At 39.9% G+C, this 17930-nt stretch overlaps 1 protein-coding gene across 2 annotated transcripts in view; it reads right to left on the bottom strand.

The window, feature by feature from the left end:
* Positions 1–17930, bottom strand: part of PDLIM5 (PDZ and LIM domain 5) — a 187639-nt gene that overhangs the window by 90277 nt on the left and 79432 nt on the right. The window lies entirely within an intron of this gene.

Genomic DNA, 17930 nt, shown 5'->3' with positions numbered 1-17930 from the left:
TTGGCCAGGTTTTTACAACAAGTCAGACCTTTCTGTCTCAATTCACTGATCACAGTGAAATCAGACAGTGATTTTAGCCTAGATCATTTGTGGAGAGACATCCACACCACAAAATTTAGTAGAGTTAGGACTGTCCCATCTCCATCAAGAAGTTTAGTTCTTCTAGTGATACCACAGTACTCCTTTAGGGGATAAATTAATTCAGTATCCAGGTCTGGCAGCCTTTCTGCCTTTCATAAACAATATATTCAGTTTAAAAATAAGTTTCTCCTGTTTTTTTTTTAAACAAAAACTATTTCAGTGCTAATTTGCACCCCATCATAAATCCACCATGCATACACAAACTTCTGTACCAAAGTTGTTTGTTGTTTTTCAGAAGAAACTATACTCCATCTGTATAAAAAGTCCATTTAGACCAGACCAACAAGATGAACTTTGTTCTGTAAACACACAGCAAGTTGTTCTCATGTGATTAATATTTTTATGACATTTAAAGTAATTCAAAACATTCCACCTTCCAGCCCTACCTTATTAGCTAAATCCATTAAGCTGTTCTTCCCTGTAGATGATATCTGGTAAACACTATTTATTCTTTAAATTCTCATTTTATTCATTCCCTTTCCATTTATTTAACTTATAAAAATGGATTAACACAATATTAAAAAGGTTTTGGCTACAGTTAACCATAGTCAGGAAATGAATAATTAAGGCTGAAATTGCATGCTATTGTCACTGCAGCATAGGTAAACCACAATACTAAGGGCAATGAAGACTGAGGAATTTTATTGTGTCTCTAACCTCAATAATTAGGCACAAGCTGTTTGGTTGAGGATTAAATTGGATCTACAATATAGTTTATAGATTTTAGACAATATGAATCAGCCCTTAACAAATCCTCCATTTATTCAATATGCCAAAGATTTATCCTTCTTGCTGAAAGGGCACAAAATACAGGCATGGTTGGGATGAGAAGATGCTTAACTGTTCTGGACAGATGCCATCAAAACAGAGAGCCAGATCTTCAGCGGATATAAACTTACCAAGCTCCATTGAGTCAAAGGAGCTATGTCAGTTTACACCAGCTGAGGATCTGGTCCATAACATTGTATATGTTTAAAGTCCAAAAGCCAGAGAGGGAGAGAGAGACTGACTTCAGAGTTAACATCACACTGAGCTCATTTCTTTCAGTCTATCTGCGCATTCATGAGAAGGCCACAGGTTTACATTTGAAGATTTTTTTTAAAGCAAAAGCTTGACCTCTGCTGAAACAGAAGCAAATACTCCCCACTTCTCTGCAAAAAGTTTCCTACTTGCAGTTGCCAATGATTAGTTTCATTTATCAGCCCCTGATTAAACAAGGTTTATACACACAAAATGTTAAAAATATAATTATTCAAAACTTTTTACACTTCCTTTTAGTCAAGCATTTTAAGCCTCCAGAAAGCCCACTTTTAAATTACAACAATGTGACAATGGCAGAACCATTTTTTTAACCCGTGGACAAAACCAGGGGAACGTGCTTGCAGCCAGCATCTGTCAAGTTTAAGCCAGCTGAAAGATTTTAATGGCCAAATTATAAACGCTTTAAAAAAAATGGAAATGCTGACGTACTACTCCAAGTTGCTAGTGGACCCTGTTCCAGTAATGGCCTTTCCTACCACTTCTTATAACAACCAAACCAGGCTGGCAAGCTCTCTGCATAATTCGAGCTTTATTTCAATTCCCCTCCCCCCCCCTCCACCGCCCTCCCTTGGCATGGTGTGGGGTTGAGGATGTTTCATAATTGTAATCCTGTATAAAACCAGGTTTTTTTTTTGTCTAAAAACAGTGAAATATTGCATCCTCAAAGAGCGACCCATCTTTTCCTGTCCTTCCAGATGATCGAATAGCAATTCGTAGCATCTCTCTGAGAAGCCACTGATGAAGGCAACTGCAATAAAAACTAGAGTATCTTAATGGCTTTGCCATTTTGGCCTGTGGTTTGAATTTTCTACTCAGTTTTACTTTCAGACAGTGGTCAGTTGATAGCCAATTTACTGTGCTGTAGCTTCTAAAAAAAAAAAATGACAGGGTAAAAATGTTGAATGTGCGCATGCCAAACTATGACTTTTGCTAAGGGTTATTTGAACAAAAACAAAATCAGATGTAATTTAAAGCAAAGGAAAATGAGAAATATTCCATATATTTGTTATTGACCAAAAAACCCTTTATGTTATACAAATAATTCAGGTACTTTTTATCTATTACTGTAACGGCTGAAATTATATACCACATAAAAAAAGAAACGACAAAACATTTGTGTTATGGTTTTGTTTCCTGTTAATAAAATAATAATAATAACTGGATCTTATAACACTTTTCATCAGTAGATCTCAAAGAGCTTTTACAAAGAAGGTCAGTGTCATTATCCTCATTTTACAAATCATAGAACCATAGAATCATAGAATATCAGGGTTGGAAGGGACCCCTGAAGGTCATCTAGTCCAACCCCCTGCTCGAAGCAGGACCAATTCCCAGTTAAATCATCCCAGCCAGGGCTTTGTCAAGCCTGACCTTAAAAACTTCCAAGGAAGGAGATTCCACCACCTCCCTAGGCAACGCATTCCAGTGTTTCACCACCCTCTTAGTGAAAAAGTTTTTCCTAATATCCAATCTAAAACCTCCCCCACTGCAACTTGAGGCCATTACTCCTCGTTCTGTCATCTGCTACCATTGAGAACAGTCTAGAGCCATCCTCTTTGGAACCCCCTTTCAGGTAGTTGAAAGCAGCTATCAAATCCCCCCCTCATTCTTCTCTTCTGCAGGCTAAACAATCCCAGCTCCCTCAGCCTCTCCTCATAAGTCATGTGTTCTAGACCCCTAATCATTTTTGTTGCCCTTCGCTGGACTCTCTCCAATTTATCCACATCCTTCTTGTAGTGTGGGGCCCAAAACTGGACACAGTACTCCAGATGAGGCCTCACCAATGTCGAATAGAGGGGGACGATCACGTCCCTCGATCTGCTCGCTATGCCCCTACTTATACATCCCAAAATGCCATTGGCCTTCTTGGCAACAAGGGCACACTGCTGACTCATATCCAGCTTCTCGTCCACTGTCACCCCTAGGTCCTTTTCCGCAGAACTGCTGCCTAGCCATTCGGTCCCTAGTCTGTAGCGGTGCATTGGATTCTTCCGTCCTAAGTGCAGGACCCTGCACTTATCCTTATTGAACCTCATCAGATTTCTTTTGGCCCAATCCTCCAATTTGTCTAGGTCCTTCTGTATCCTATCCCTCCCCTCCAGCGTATCTACCACTCCTCCCAGTTTAGTATCGTCCGCAAATTTGCTGAGAGTGCAATCCACACCATCCTCCAGATCATTTATGAAGATATTGAACAAAACCGGCCCCAGGACTGACCCCTGGGGCACTCCACTTGACACCGGCTGCCAACTAGACATGGAGCCATTGATCACTACCCGTTGAGCCCGACAATCTAGCCAGCTTTCTACCCACCCTATAGTGTATTCATCCAGCCCATACTTCCTTAACTTGCTGACAAGAATACTGTGGGAGACCGTGTCAAAAGCTTTGCTAAAGTCAAGAAACAATACATCCACTGCTTTCCCTTCATCCACAGAACCAGTAATCTCATGATAAAAGGCGATTAGATTAGTCAGGCATGACCTTCCCTTGGTGAATCCATGCTGGCTGTTCCTGATCACTTTCCTCTCATGCAAGTACTTCAAGATTGATTCTTTGAGGACCTGCTCCATGATTTTTCCAGGGACTGAGGTGAGGCTGACTGGCCTGTAGTTCCCAGGATCCTCCTTCTTCCCTTTTTTAAAGATTGGCACTACATTAGCCTTTTTCCAGTCATCCGGGACTTCCCCGGTTCGCCACGAGTTTTCAAAGATAATGGCCAATGGCTCTGCAATCACAGCCGCCAATTCCTTCAGCACTCTCGGATGCAACTTGTCCGGCCCCATGGACTTGTGCACGTCCAGCTTTTCTAAATAGTCCCTAACCACCTCTATCTCCACAGAGGGCTGGCCATCTCTTCCCCATTTTGTGATGCCCAGCGTAGCAGTCTGGGAGCTGACCTTGTTAGTGAAAACAGAGGCAAAAAAAGCATTGAGTACATTAGCTTTTTCCACATCCTCTGTCACTAGGTTGCCTCCCTCATTCAGTAAGGGGCCCACACTTTCCTTGGCTTTCTTCTTGTTGCCAACATACCTGAAGAAACCCTTCTTGTTACTCTTGACATCTCTCGCTAGCTGCAGCTCCAGGTGCGATTTGGCCCTCCTGATTTCATTCCTACATGCCCGAGCAATATTTTTATACTTTTCCCTGGTCATATGTCCAACCTTCCACTTCTTGTAAGCTTCTTTTTTATGTTCAAGATCCGCTAGGATTTCACCGTTAAGCCAAGCTGGTCGCCTGCCATATTTACTATTCTTTCGACTCATTGGGATGGTTTGTCCCTGTAACCTCAACAGGGATTCCTTGAAATACAGCCATTACAGATGGGGAACCTGAGGGAAAGAGTGGGGACGTGATTTGCCCAAGGTCACTGAGCAAGCAAGGCAGGGGCAGAGCCAGGAATACATGTGTATTATCACATGGTTTGAGTTATCTGCCATATAATAAAGAAATATAACGTTTGTCTTACCTGCTGTTTTATACGCCTACCCCTGGAAGTAATTCACTGCTTTAGTTATCTTGTAAAGACAAGCACTGAGGGCCTGTAAGTGTGCATTCCAGTAGTTTCAGTGAAACAGATGTCTATGGATGTATACATTAACATTTTTAAGGTCAGGGAATTTATCAGTTATGGCATATCCAAATGTCTATGTTATACTAAATGTCTAAGAAGAAACCGTCCAAGTTCAAACCAGTTAATTATTAAATGAGTATAAAGCAGTTTCAGGTACTACACCTAAAAGTTGTCTTGCTATTTTTTGTGGTTTTACAATCATGTTTTCCTATTTTTTTTAAAAATGTGTCTTTGTTCTTGTTGCTCTGCAAAAAAGACCAACAGAAATAGGGGAACTGACTAACTATACAAAGGTACAAGTGAAATCAACTATACACAAAGTGCTACTCTAACATGTGAAAAATAAAATTAAGAAAATAATATTTTTTAGTCCATCTCAGCTGTAGTAATCTTAGGCGTTAATTGTAACAAGAGAATAACTTGTTCAGTCAGAAGTGTGATCTTTACATTAGTCTCTCTGGAAAATATATTCACACATTTCTTGGCTGGATAAAGTGTGCACAAAACTTAGTACCTTTGAACAATTACTTGCTTGTACTTAGCATATATTTTGTTCATGAGTCACAGTTTTAGAATTCATTAGCTATACGTTCTCATGAGGTTAATTATTTCTAAAACTTAACTTCAGTGTCTGACAATCTGAAAATGTTATGTATCATCTTCGTAGTCTCACACCGTGTTATTCCTCAGGACATGAGATAATTACTTCAGTAAAGCCAGGTAGAAGCAAGCCAAGAGACGGTCCTTTTTAGCTGGTGCTTCAGTATTCAGTTAAACCAAACCTTGCTCTCTTTTTATATTGAAGGCAGGCCCGGGACTTCTCTACCGTGCGTTGAAGCTGACACTGTAAAGGAGGAAGCTGCCGCCGCCACCTTCTACTTTGGTATTTCCTCATGCAAAGACTAATGGGCTGTTTTCATGACCTCTCAAGCCAGCTACTGCTCACAGCCCTGTTCCTGCGGTTTTGTGGCAATCCTACTGAACACATTTTTAAAGACTAAGTGCAGCTAGACAATAATGTCGTCTTATTATATGTTATTTAAAACAATATAAAACGATCTAAGTAAAAACTATTATATATGTAGTAGAATGCTGAGATCGCCACAATTTATTTGCTCAAGGGGATAACATTTAAAACTGTATCTGCTAAGGCTGAAGTTTCAGAAGTTGCTGGGATTCCCTCCAAGACCTTTTCCACTTGGCTTATTCAGAACACCTTGTCCAGTTCTGGGAGAACACTTCATCCAGTTCTCTGGGATCCAAAAAGTTCAGTTTGACTCCAGATTTCATCACGCGGGTTCCTTTATTTGGCAGACAGCAAAGCTACACTGAGTTGATCAGACTCAAGTGGAGGGGGGTGGGTACAGAGAGTACCATACACCCACAGTTACACAGCAAACCTCCTCTTTTTTATACATTTACACATTAGATTACTTTTACGACACACTGCATCACATTTTGGGATTGGCTTGGTTACTTTGCAGGAACCAATGATTGTGCAGCATGCCCTGTCCATTCCTATCTTACCTTGTCCATTGTTAGTAAATGGTTCCCTGGGTGTTCTCCCTCTTAGCTTAGCTGGCTCAGACATTCTGTCTTAGCCTACTGACCTACTTACTTATCTTATGCTGCACCCATATCTTGAATACTGTGTGCCCAGTCTCAAAAAGAGATATATTGGAATTGGAAAAGGTACCGAAAAGGGCAAAAAGAATGATTAGGAGTATGGAATGGCTTCCATATGAGGGGAGATTAATAAGATGGTGATTTTCAGCTTGGAAAAGAGAAGAATAAGAGGGGATATGATAGAGGTCTATACAATCATGACTGGTGTCAAGAAAGTAAATAAGGAAGTGTTATTTACTCCTTCTCATAACACAAGAACTAAGAGTCACAAATGAAATTAATAGGCAGCAGGTTTAAAACAAAAGGAAGTATTTCTTCCACACAACGCACAGTCAACCTGTGGAACTCCTTGCCAGAGGATGTTGTGAAGGCCAAGACAGTAACAAGGTTCAGAAAAGAACTAGATACATTCATGGAGGATAGGTCCATCAATGGCTATCAGCCAGGATGGGCAGGGATGGTGTCTCTAGCCTCTGTTTGCCAGAAGCTGTGAATGGGCGACAGGAGGTGGATCACTTAATCATTACCTGTTCTGTTCATTCCCTCTGGGGCACTTGTCATTGGCACTGTCGAAGGACAGGATACTGGGCTAGATGGACCTTTGGTCTGACCCAGTATGGCCATTCTTATGGTCTTTTTATAGCAGGAGCAGAGAATGCAGCTAACAGTGGAGATGCTGACACAGGTTAGGAAAGAAGGGTCAGGGGTCAGGTGAGGTGGGAAAACTCAACTCAACTCTCTTGGGCTTGGGTCCAGTTCTGGCTTAAAAATTAGGCCTAAGCAGCCCTCTAGTTGTGAGGCTAAAATAAATGTTCTGTGTATAAAGCACCTCAGCATTTGTGCAAACCCCCTTTCACCATCAAACAAGTTTCATAGACAATGGTTAATCAAATGGAATTAATTCTCAACTTCCAAGACATCAGGCAGCTTGTGAGCAAGTTCTTCAGTCCAGTATTCTTTCAGCCAACAGCGGCAGCACTGCAGTAGGGAGCACCAAAAACTATTAAACACTTTTTGACTATTTGAGCCTTATTTATGTCAATGAAGTGAAACAACAAAAAGTTCTAGGAGTAAAATGTTACATAACAGAAACTGATCAGCAGCACATTAAATTGAGAAATGAGTTTATAAGAACCTTGCCCAGAACATCATAATAAGGTTAGGCAAGAAGTAGCTGCATTTTTTATTCCAATAAATTAATGATTCTTCCAGTCTGAAAAGGAAGCAAGATTAGTGAAAAATTGTAGTCACTGTGCCAAAGGAAACTAGCAGATAACAAACATGAATAAATCATACTGAAATACAGGACAAGCAAAGATTTTTTCCTTATAACTCAGTTTCTGCAGATAAATTTCTAGATGAACTGCTGTATAAAGGAAGTGAATGACAATATTGGTATAAACAAGATGCTGCTTGATTAGCCACAAAATGTCTGGAAGTGTAAAGAAGGGTAAACATTTTATAGTTTATAAAAAGTTATCACTTCATCCTGCCTCATATGATGTGCATAGAAAAATGTGCTTTTAATTCTTCCTAGTTAAGTGTACAATAAAACATTTGTTGACTGGTTGATAGATTAAATTTAATCTATCAATTTCCCCCACCCCCAATCACCCAATATCATCCCCCTTCAGGTAAAACAGAAGGGCCTGAAAACGTTCCTTCAAAGTAAACAAACTTAGAAGTGAATCCTTCAGCTGAGGGCCCTACACTAAGGTACCCTATCTCCAGTGCTACGACAATCAGTTGCCCAGGTCCTCATCTGATCTCAACTGTATCAGTTTCATCTAGGGAGAGAGGTGGTCTCACTTACAAGGACCCAAATCATGGTCCCTTCTATTTCTGTCCACCCATAATCCTTATATCAAAACATATGATACCAAAACCAACTTCACTGGTGGAAAAAAATCTTAAAACTGCAGTACATTTATTACAGAGTTTAAATAGCATTACTACCTAAAGACACATTAGCTTTAGCAATGCACTTCCTTGATTTTATTGGCCTTTATAACTGCAGTGTATTTTTTAAATATATTTAAGGTGGTAAGATTCGTTGTATTGCAGATCAGACATATGAAAGACAAAGTTATTTAGGTCTTAGTATATCGGCCTACTATAGTTCCAGGCTTATGAATACTTCTACTTGAGAATATTCTGCAGTCATACCAAGTCTCTATTGCTTATTGTTGTCAATGGCCTCCCTTCAGCAAAACCGACATGTCCAGCCACAAGTCTAAGTGCAAGTGATGTGAAAGTCAGAGTGCTTGCCAGAGAAGTCTCTAGTGTGGACAATTTTTTTTGTTTATAGCAAATACTAAGCAAGAAAGAAGAAATGCAAAGAAATAACCATCGCAAATGTAAAATTGAAGCCAGCAGTGACCCCTCCACGAAAACTAAAATTCCTGTTGACAATAAACCAACTGGGGAAGCATTTATTATGGAAAATTCTAACAAGGCTTGAATTACAGGAGTATAAAGTATACTGCTCTAATTAAGCCATCACTTGCAATGGTGAAAGGGGGGGGAAGTTAACAATCCCATCCAAACTAAGCCATTCATCTAACAAACTAGTTTAGCTAAAGAGTTTCCCCTTCCCACATTTACATAATAGAAAATGCATGAGATTTTTTTCTTTTTTCTGCTTGAAATGCTATGGAAGTAACGTTCATGACAAAGCAGCATATGAAGGAATTAACTGCTTTTGTGGGTGACTAATCACTGAAGAAAACTGAGACATTTGAAAACCACAAGACCTGTTGGGAGCTTTTCACGACATCATGAACATTATTCGTATTGTACAGCAAGACAAAAAGATTAAGCAACCTCTAGAACAAAGGTTTTTATTGCTTTGTGTGGGTTTGTGGTTCTGTGACACTGCCCTGACTTTCCACTGACAGCATTTTGGAAGTTGTGATTGCTCAAAGATCAGATGAAGTTACGAAAATCTTTTTGCAAGAATCAGTTGTGCTGGGTAGGATTTTGTGAAAGACAAGCTGGTGAGTATTTGAAAGAAAGGAATTTTTTCCTAGACTGTGATTGGCTCAAAATCACAAACAATGACAAAAATATGAAAAGATTCCCTCTTAGCTTGGGTCTTTTATTCAAGCTTTCATTTACCAATGCACTATAATTAAATTCAACTTCTTCAGCTGTGGAATTCACAGTATCACCCACCACAGTCAGGCAGTTACAGCCTGAGTAAGACACTATACTGCACTGCTGATTTCTGACTCATGAGGAATGATCTTGCATGAGATCAGACAACTTTGAATACGAGAGTTAACCATTTTAATGTGCTAATTTTTCCTGTATATCCAGATGGCACAGACACTTTTGAACAGCTTGTCTAACTGCTTGGTTCATAGCCTTGTCCTCTTATTTTTATTCTTCACCTGCCTAATCCATAGAAGTTAAATAAATAGCTGAAATTTAGAGTCAAAACTAGTGTTTATGTTCCCTGTACTTTAGATACAAGTTATTCTGATCAATATAGTTAATGTGAACTATTTGCTGCAGCTGGAAGACAGAGCCCATTTTAAGCCACAAACTCCCTGTAATCCATTTAGAGACAACTGTTGTTTGACAGTAGGTCACCTATTCGATGATAATTAAAGAATACTTCCAGTTAGCAACATGAAACCTTGTGTGCTTCAAAGTATAGCGACAGGTGCGGGGAATGTTCTTTAATTTAGAAATAAAAAGTATAAATAGACAAAAGGACATCACTTAAAGCACCTAAACAGTGAGACAATGATGATTGGTTATTATAAAGGAAAAATTATATAAATTATACAAAAGACTGACACAGCGTAGGTTTTAGTGCAAGTCTATCAAATAAATTAGAGTTGAATAGACTCAGAATCCCAGGCTTTGGCCTGATGTACGCAGTGTATAATGAAGGAAATAAGCTCTATGGAAATATGTTTATGAATGTATATATACACACACACAACATAACTGGAATATGTTTTATGTTACATATGCCATGTAACATCTCTGTAAAGGTTATGATCTACTGAATGTATTCCTCCTATTTCTATGCCTTTATCATTTTTGCAGTTGAAGTTATGAATATTGGTTGTATATTTGCTTCATTTCTAAATAGCCTTAGTAAGAAGCATTTGGTCAGCTTCTTGAGAAAGGAATGTGCAAGTTAAGTGCCCAATCAAGAAGCACTTAACAGACAATAGAACTTGTCCACATCTGAACTTTCCCAGGAATGTGGCTTGACTGGTAAGGAACTCAGTTTTGCAGGGACATGTGACTTGCCCATGTGACTCCAAAACTCCATTTTGTAGCTGGACTTTGCATCAGAGAGAGGGGGTCTCCACCCACAAGAGAAAGTCTATTTAAACCCCTGGGAGGCCCCTCCATTTTGTCTTCAGCTGGCTAAGGAGATAGCCCCTCCACCCTCAAGGATACCTGAAAGAAACTGGAACAAAAGACAGTAACTACAGGGGGTATGAGTGATTGCTGGACCCGGACTAAAAGGAGATTAGTCTGTAAAAGGAAGCTTACTGGAACTGTTAAGGTTTTGTCTGTATTCAGTTTTATTAGACATAGACTTGCGGGTTTTATTTTATTTTGCTTGGTAATTCACTTTGTTCTGTCTGTTACTACTTGGAACCACTTAATTCCTACTTTCTGTAAAATAACTTTTTACGTATTAATTAACCCAGAGTATGTATTAATACGGCGAGAAGGGGGGCAAACAGCTCTGCATCTCTCTCGATCAGTGTTATAGAGGGCGAACAATTTATGCGTTTATCCTGTATAAGCTTTATACAGGGTAAAACAGATTTATTTAGGGTTTGGACCCCATTGGGAGTTGGGCATCTGAGCGTTAAAGACAGGCACACTTCTGTAAGCTGCTGTCAGTTAAGCCTACAGCTGTTAGGGGACGTGGTTCAGAACTGCGTCTGGGTTTGCAGCAGGCTGGCGCGTCTGGCTCAAACCAGGCAGGGTGCTGGAGTCCTAAACTGGCAGGGCAGGAAAGCGGGAGCAGAAGTAGTCTTGGCACATCAGGTGCCAGCTCCCAGGGGGTTTCTGTGATCCAACCCATCACAGCAATGCTATGAAGATCCCCCTTTATTCTTAATATTAGGAATGCAGAACCAAGGCAAACCACTTTTGCAAACAAGCATTGAAACAAATAGCGTAGAGCTCTTTGTAATGCACAATCACGTTAAAGAGGAGATACATCATTACTGGAAAAGGCGTCAAATTTTCAACTTCAAATCTATTTATCTACAGTTCATGTGACAAGTAAGTACTGTCCTATTCCAAACAACATTTGGTCTATCTTAAAACTGAAGAATTTCCATTTATCTAGGCTTTGTTGGGGACACTGGGGCATGGCCACTAGGTAACTCGAGGGGATGGAAGACCACGAGTGTCGATGAAGCCCCCTCGCACTAGGCCCAAGTGTCCTTGCCCCCCCCCCCCCCCCGCCTGGAGGCACTCGCAGCAGCTATGCGTACTAGGCCCAAGTGTCCTTGCTCCCCTCCCCGCCTGGAAGCGCTTGCAGCAGTTATGCTGAGGATCTGCAACAATATGTTACAGAGTCAGACTGCCTGAAACTAAACAAGGCCAAACAGGGCAGATATGGAAGAACAATGCTGAATAAAGCAGCTTTATGTATAGTTTAACAAATGATACAAAAAACAAGGGAACTAGCTGGTAACTGGATTGGCTGGCTATATGGATATTTAGGGCAGCTTACTATTGGATAAGTATGCTGAAGAAAGGATGTATAAAAGCCTGTGTAACTTCCTGCTCTGTGTGCAGGATTTGAGATTCTATTCTCCCTGTACCTTTTTGCAGCTGCAAATAAACTTTTCTGCTTATCCACCCCGTTGTGATTATTGGGTGAAGCACACCGGGTAGCGAACCAACCTCTGCTATTGTTTTGCCTCTCGGCACTGGGTGCCGGCAACAGCTTGACCGAGCACAGGAAACACTAGCAAGTCATGCAGGACTGCCACAGGATTATCAAATCCCACAGCTAATTCTGTTTTTGGGAAGTAAAACAACAGGCTTAAAAACATTTTTATAAGAAATGCTTTAGACCTGGATAAATTAGATTATTCTTCAAATTTAATATCCTACTTGCAAATTGATAAAGCTATTGTATTTAGTACACATGACTAGCATTAGAGAATAAAGACAGCTAACAAAGATGACTTGTTTAATATTCACAGTCATTTTCTCTACATTGATGCTTCCCCAGTAACACTTTTTATAGAATGAATAAAAATATTCTAGTGCTTCCCATATCTCCATGTGCTTCAAACACTACACAACTAATAATCTCATGCAGTTTTTTACCAAATTTAAATCTGTCTGGTCACATGGGCAAAATCAGATTTGTACTTCCACCTTCTTAAATATGATATGGAGCACACTGTCTATTGGACACCCAGTGTGAAAGCCATCACACAAGTTAGCCATCTCTGCTGATGTTTTATTTCCCTAAGAGCTGGCTGACTCAATGCTTGTCTTATGCTTTGGGAACTATTCTTATGCAATAAATTCAAATGTCCAAGAGGAGTTCAGCACATAAAAAATTCCCAGGGGATAATAAAATGGTGACATTACCAAACAAAGTTACTAATTGTCCTCAGGTTAAAACAGGTTCTTCAACTTTGCAATCTAGCCTTCACCCTGTCAACTTCAAGAAATATATAAACAAAACAGATCATACCTCAGGTGCTCAGATTACTCTTCATCAGTTTCTACAGCTCCACAGCTTTAAGCACTGATGCCTAGAGCAAGGAACTGCAGATTGGAACACCTGGATTCCAGTCTCCAATCTGTTACTGACTTGTTATGAGACACTCAGCAAGTCACAGTTTCTTTACTTAAGTTCCCCAATTTGTAGAATGGGATTTAATACCTTTGTTTAAAACTTTGAAACTGTCAGAAGAAAGTTGTTATAGTATTCGTATTTATTGTTCTATTTATAAATGCAAAAAAATTAGCATTAATGCAATGTTGTAGTTGAAAAGTAACACACTTGGGAAGTTCCAGCACTTAACCTCTCTCTTTTAATATTGACTTATGTACATTGCAAATTCTGTACCTTTTACTCACACTAACAAATATAAAAGGTTTGCATTTAACAAGAAAACAGATATACAAAAATCTCAAACACAATTTTATAAGCCTTCAACCGGCACAATCCTGAGTGTTCTCAACTTCAACCGTAGTCATTAGGAGTTGAGAGTTTTCTATGCCTCACAGGAGGTACTCAACACCTTGAAATTCCAGCCCATACAATTCACCACCACAACACAGATAAATGCATCATTTCTGGAGCGGATGAAACTTGGCAGCTGTTTCAACATGCACAGTAATATTATACAAAAGTTTAGGACAGGAAATGAAGAACACCATGTAACTGAAAATATAAAAAAGCAATACCAGGTCTACCTTGATTCTACCACACACTGGAATTTAACAATCACAAGCAGTTAGAAACATCAGTTTTAGGTCTTCAATGAAAGACACCACATCCAGAAGCAATAGGGCCCCCACAACAGCATTCTGAATCTCTTAGCTCAGTACTGAACTTAAAAAGGGAGGAGTGATAGCTCCTACAGAATCAGCTACACATCACCTGGAGTTTGCATTGGAAGTCTCCCATCTACTTACTAACCAGGCCCAGCCCTGCTTAGTTGATTTGATAACATCACAGCCCTAGGTGGCATGAGCACGTTGTGGACAGACATGAATTTGATAAGCATAGGTGACAGATAATACAGTAGAATCTCAGAGTTATGAACTGACCAGTCGACCACACCCCATTTGGAACCAGAAGTACATAATCAGGCAGCAGTAGAGAGGAAAAAAGCAGCAAATACAATACAGTACCATTTTAAACTTGAACTACTAAGAAAAAAAAGGGAAAACAGCATTTTGCTTCTTCACAGTAAAGCTTCAAAGCTGTATTAAGTCATTGTTCAGTTGTAAGCTTTTGAAAGAACAACCAGGATGTTTTGTTCAGAGTTACAAACATTTCAGAGTTACTAACAACCTCCATTCCCTAGGATTTTACTATATTCTAAATCAGAGTTAAGGGAGTGGATAGTCTTTTGAAGCAAATTAATTCCCTTCCGTTTGTAAACATATTACTAACCACATTAACATGTCCCTTGCAAAGGTTAAGTTACTGAATTCATAGGACAGTGCCAAAAACATCCCTTCATATATGGATGAGCATTACTTATCTGGATATATTTGACTGCCTTGACCTTTATTATTCCACCTACTCAAATGTTGATTGGCTTAAGAGTTGGTCACTATGCAATATACGTCCTTTTAATTAAGTTACTAAGGATATTTTTCTCTAAAATCTCAGAGTTTATACACTGGTAATACTTCCGTCTAATGCCGTTGATCCAAGAAACAATGAGTATCAAAGTATTATGTCTATCAGATTCAGTCCCCACCCTGATTTGAAGAGTATCAGTTTGACAACAGCTAATCCAAAAACTATGCATCAACTTTCTAAATTCAATCATGTCCTGACCTAAACCTGTTTTAGCTCAGCCTAATGCTAAAATGACTACAAGTTACTTAGGAGGAGAGAAGTATCTGTGAACTGTTTAAAAAGAAAATTAAATCCCATCAGTGTAAAATCAGATAGAAGATTCTGTGAACTCTTCATTAATATTTGTATTACAGATATGTCTAGAAGCTCCAACAGGGATTACAATCCCATTGCGCTAGGCAACTAATCACCTTGATTGAGCGGTCCTTCAGCCCTCATATAGATTGTGCCAATCACAACATGTCTTCCTTTCTTCTCTTATCGTGGCTTTCTTTCTCCATTTGGGGCCATGCCTTTCCATGATAAAAATCTTCCCATCTCTTGGGAGGTCAGTCGAGTGGTCATTTCAGGTTCTGTGGGTACCACTCGGCGACAGCTGTAGTTCATCTGTTGTCAGTGAGCCTAGCTATATGCCCGGCCCATCGCATTTTGCTTTACCTGCTTTCAACGACGACGTCCTGCACTCCACTCTGCTCTCTGATCACTTCATTGGGGAGTCAGTTGCGGACTGAAATCCCCAGAATTCTTCTTTCCATCGCCCTCTCCATGACAGACAGTTGTTCTCCTCTATCTTCGTCAGCGCCCACATTTCAGTGTCGTACAACATTGCTGGCGATACTGTTGAGTTGAAGAGGTTGGCACATGTTGCCTTGTTGATTTTTCCTTGGTGGACATCCTTGATAGAACTGAATGCATGCCAACTAGCTTTCTTTCTTCACAAGTGTTCGCCTTCCTGATTGTGACACACGTTAATTTCTTGCCCCAAATAAACGTATTGTTCAACTTCTATTTGTTGTCCCTGGACTATTTGGGCTTTTGGCAAGGCATCAGACCACATACATTTTTGTTTTAGAGCGGTTCATTTTCAGTTCGACTTGGCTGCTTTTTGTGTCGAGTTCTTACAGCACTTTCTGTAGTTTGATAGTGTTTTCAACAATCAGGACGATATTGTCTGCAAATTTGAGGTGGTTTAACTGCTCTCCGTTGACGCTGATTCCACCCTTCCAGTTCATCCGCCTCATTACCATTTCTAAAAAGGCTCTGAAGAGTTTCGGTGAAACCCTGTCTCCTTACTTCACACCTTTTTTGACTGGGATGCGAAGCAGAGTGTGCAACAGAGTTATATCCATAATGCAGTCAGTGATGATAGACTGTATTCTCCAGTAGGTCTATTAAGTGCTATTAAGGTGTCAGACTACCAATCCAGGGAGGGTACAGTTGTCCTTCTTCTTTAGGTTGGGTGCTAGCTAAATTGAGGAGGTAAACATACCATTGACAGCACAGCCAGCGGGTGGCTGAAAAAATGGCTAAAACAGCACATATAAATGGGCCCCAGTTCCTTGTGTGTCCCTCGATCCATTCTGTGGCAGTGGTGTGGAGGCAACTCACAACATGGGCAATTACAAATAAGTAATAACAAGGACTTTATCATCAGGAATGTGTGCGTTTGTTTACAGCAAAGACTACACAATTGCACAAGCCGATCTTTAAAAACCAGAAGAGCAGCTGGGATTTAGTTCTGCTTGTTTCATATTTATACTTTTTTTTTTTTAAACACTTCCATGGGTGTGCATACCTCTTCTATTGCCTTTATTGAACATTATCAAGCACACTGTTTCCTGTAGTACATGTCCCTGATGCCTTTGAGAAGCCTCATGAAAAGCATAGGGATAAATTTTACTTTAGACAAGCATACGCTATGAAATAAAAGCTCAACGTCCTTGGGTGTGGAACAGTTTTTACAACAGCTGTATTGTTCTCATGTGGCTGCTGACAATTACTGTTAAGCTTTACAAGAGGTAATTTTGATTGGAGGGGTAATGTTTTATTTATAATAATTTATTTTGCAGTTTAAAAATTAGGTATTGAGACAGTAATTGCAAAGCTTCAAAGCTGAAGTCTATCTATGGTGTCCCAGTTGGCTACTTTACAGTGTGCCAACAGAGCTAAAATGTCACTACAGATCATGTCATTCTGTGAGGCATCTGTGTTATTTTAAGATGCGAAGATAAACTCCAGCCAACTTCACATTGTTTCCTTGCATCCTTCACTCCATGGCCACTGACACAGCTTAAAATAAACGTACAAGAACAATGGCACCACCTTTTAAGTGCTTGCTAACAAGTCTCTTAAATTCCAAATCTTTATTGACCTACGCAATCAGTCAAGTTTAGAAAGGGTCTGAAAGAGTTCCACTAAGAACGACAGAGAAATCTGAATTCGCTCTTTCAGATGTTCATAACTTGAGAGTGAGGTGCTGGGGGGGAGACAATGTTTTGTTTCATATTTTCAAGTTCTTACATATGAAGGCACGTCCAAGTTTCCTAGAACATAAGTTGAAAAGAGTATATATTACATCAGCTGCACACACGTTTGATACAACCCTGTAAATGTGTACCCAGTCTCAAACTGCTGGGAATAAACATGATCACTAAACATTTGCTAAAACATTATGTTCATATAAAAGTCAGGAATTTTTACTCATGTTGTTTGCCACCCCACATTTTCTGTTGCTCGGTCTTCAGGCCCTTCCAAATGTTCAGATTTTTTATTTTAAATGAGTCTTTTTAAAAATGATGAGTAACAAAGAAGTTTGTGAAACCAATGTTTCATATGATGAAAACCTGCGATGCCTCATCAATGGCATGACTGACAAACCCTTGATTCAAATGGATTGGAAGCCGTCTGGGTTAATCAGCTTGAACAGGTCCACTTCATGGGACTTGACGATGATGGCGGCGATGATGGAGGAGAAAGATCTCAGCCTCCACCACAACTGTGGCCAAGGAACATCATTGTGCTTTATGTCACAGACTAACTGCTGAAACTCTGCCAGCAGAAATTCTATTCTCTCCCCTCCCTTCTGCTGCCAGTCCACCCTACCTCCACTCTGGTTATTAGCAAACCATGGCAAGCTGTGAGGCTAGTACGAAGTGGCATCTAAGCACAGGAGATGGCACTGATGGAGAGTTTCTGGCTTTCCACTTCCACATTTTT

Source organism: Eretmochelys imbricata, chromosome 4, assembly GCF_965152235.1.
Source record: "Eretmochelys imbricata isolate rEreImb1 chromosome 4, rEreImb1.hap1, whole genome shotgun sequence".
NCBI lineage: Eukaryota > Metazoa > Chordata > Testudines > Cheloniidae > Eretmochelys > Eretmochelys imbricata.
This window is presented reverse-complemented; position numbering and strand designations above follow the sequence as displayed.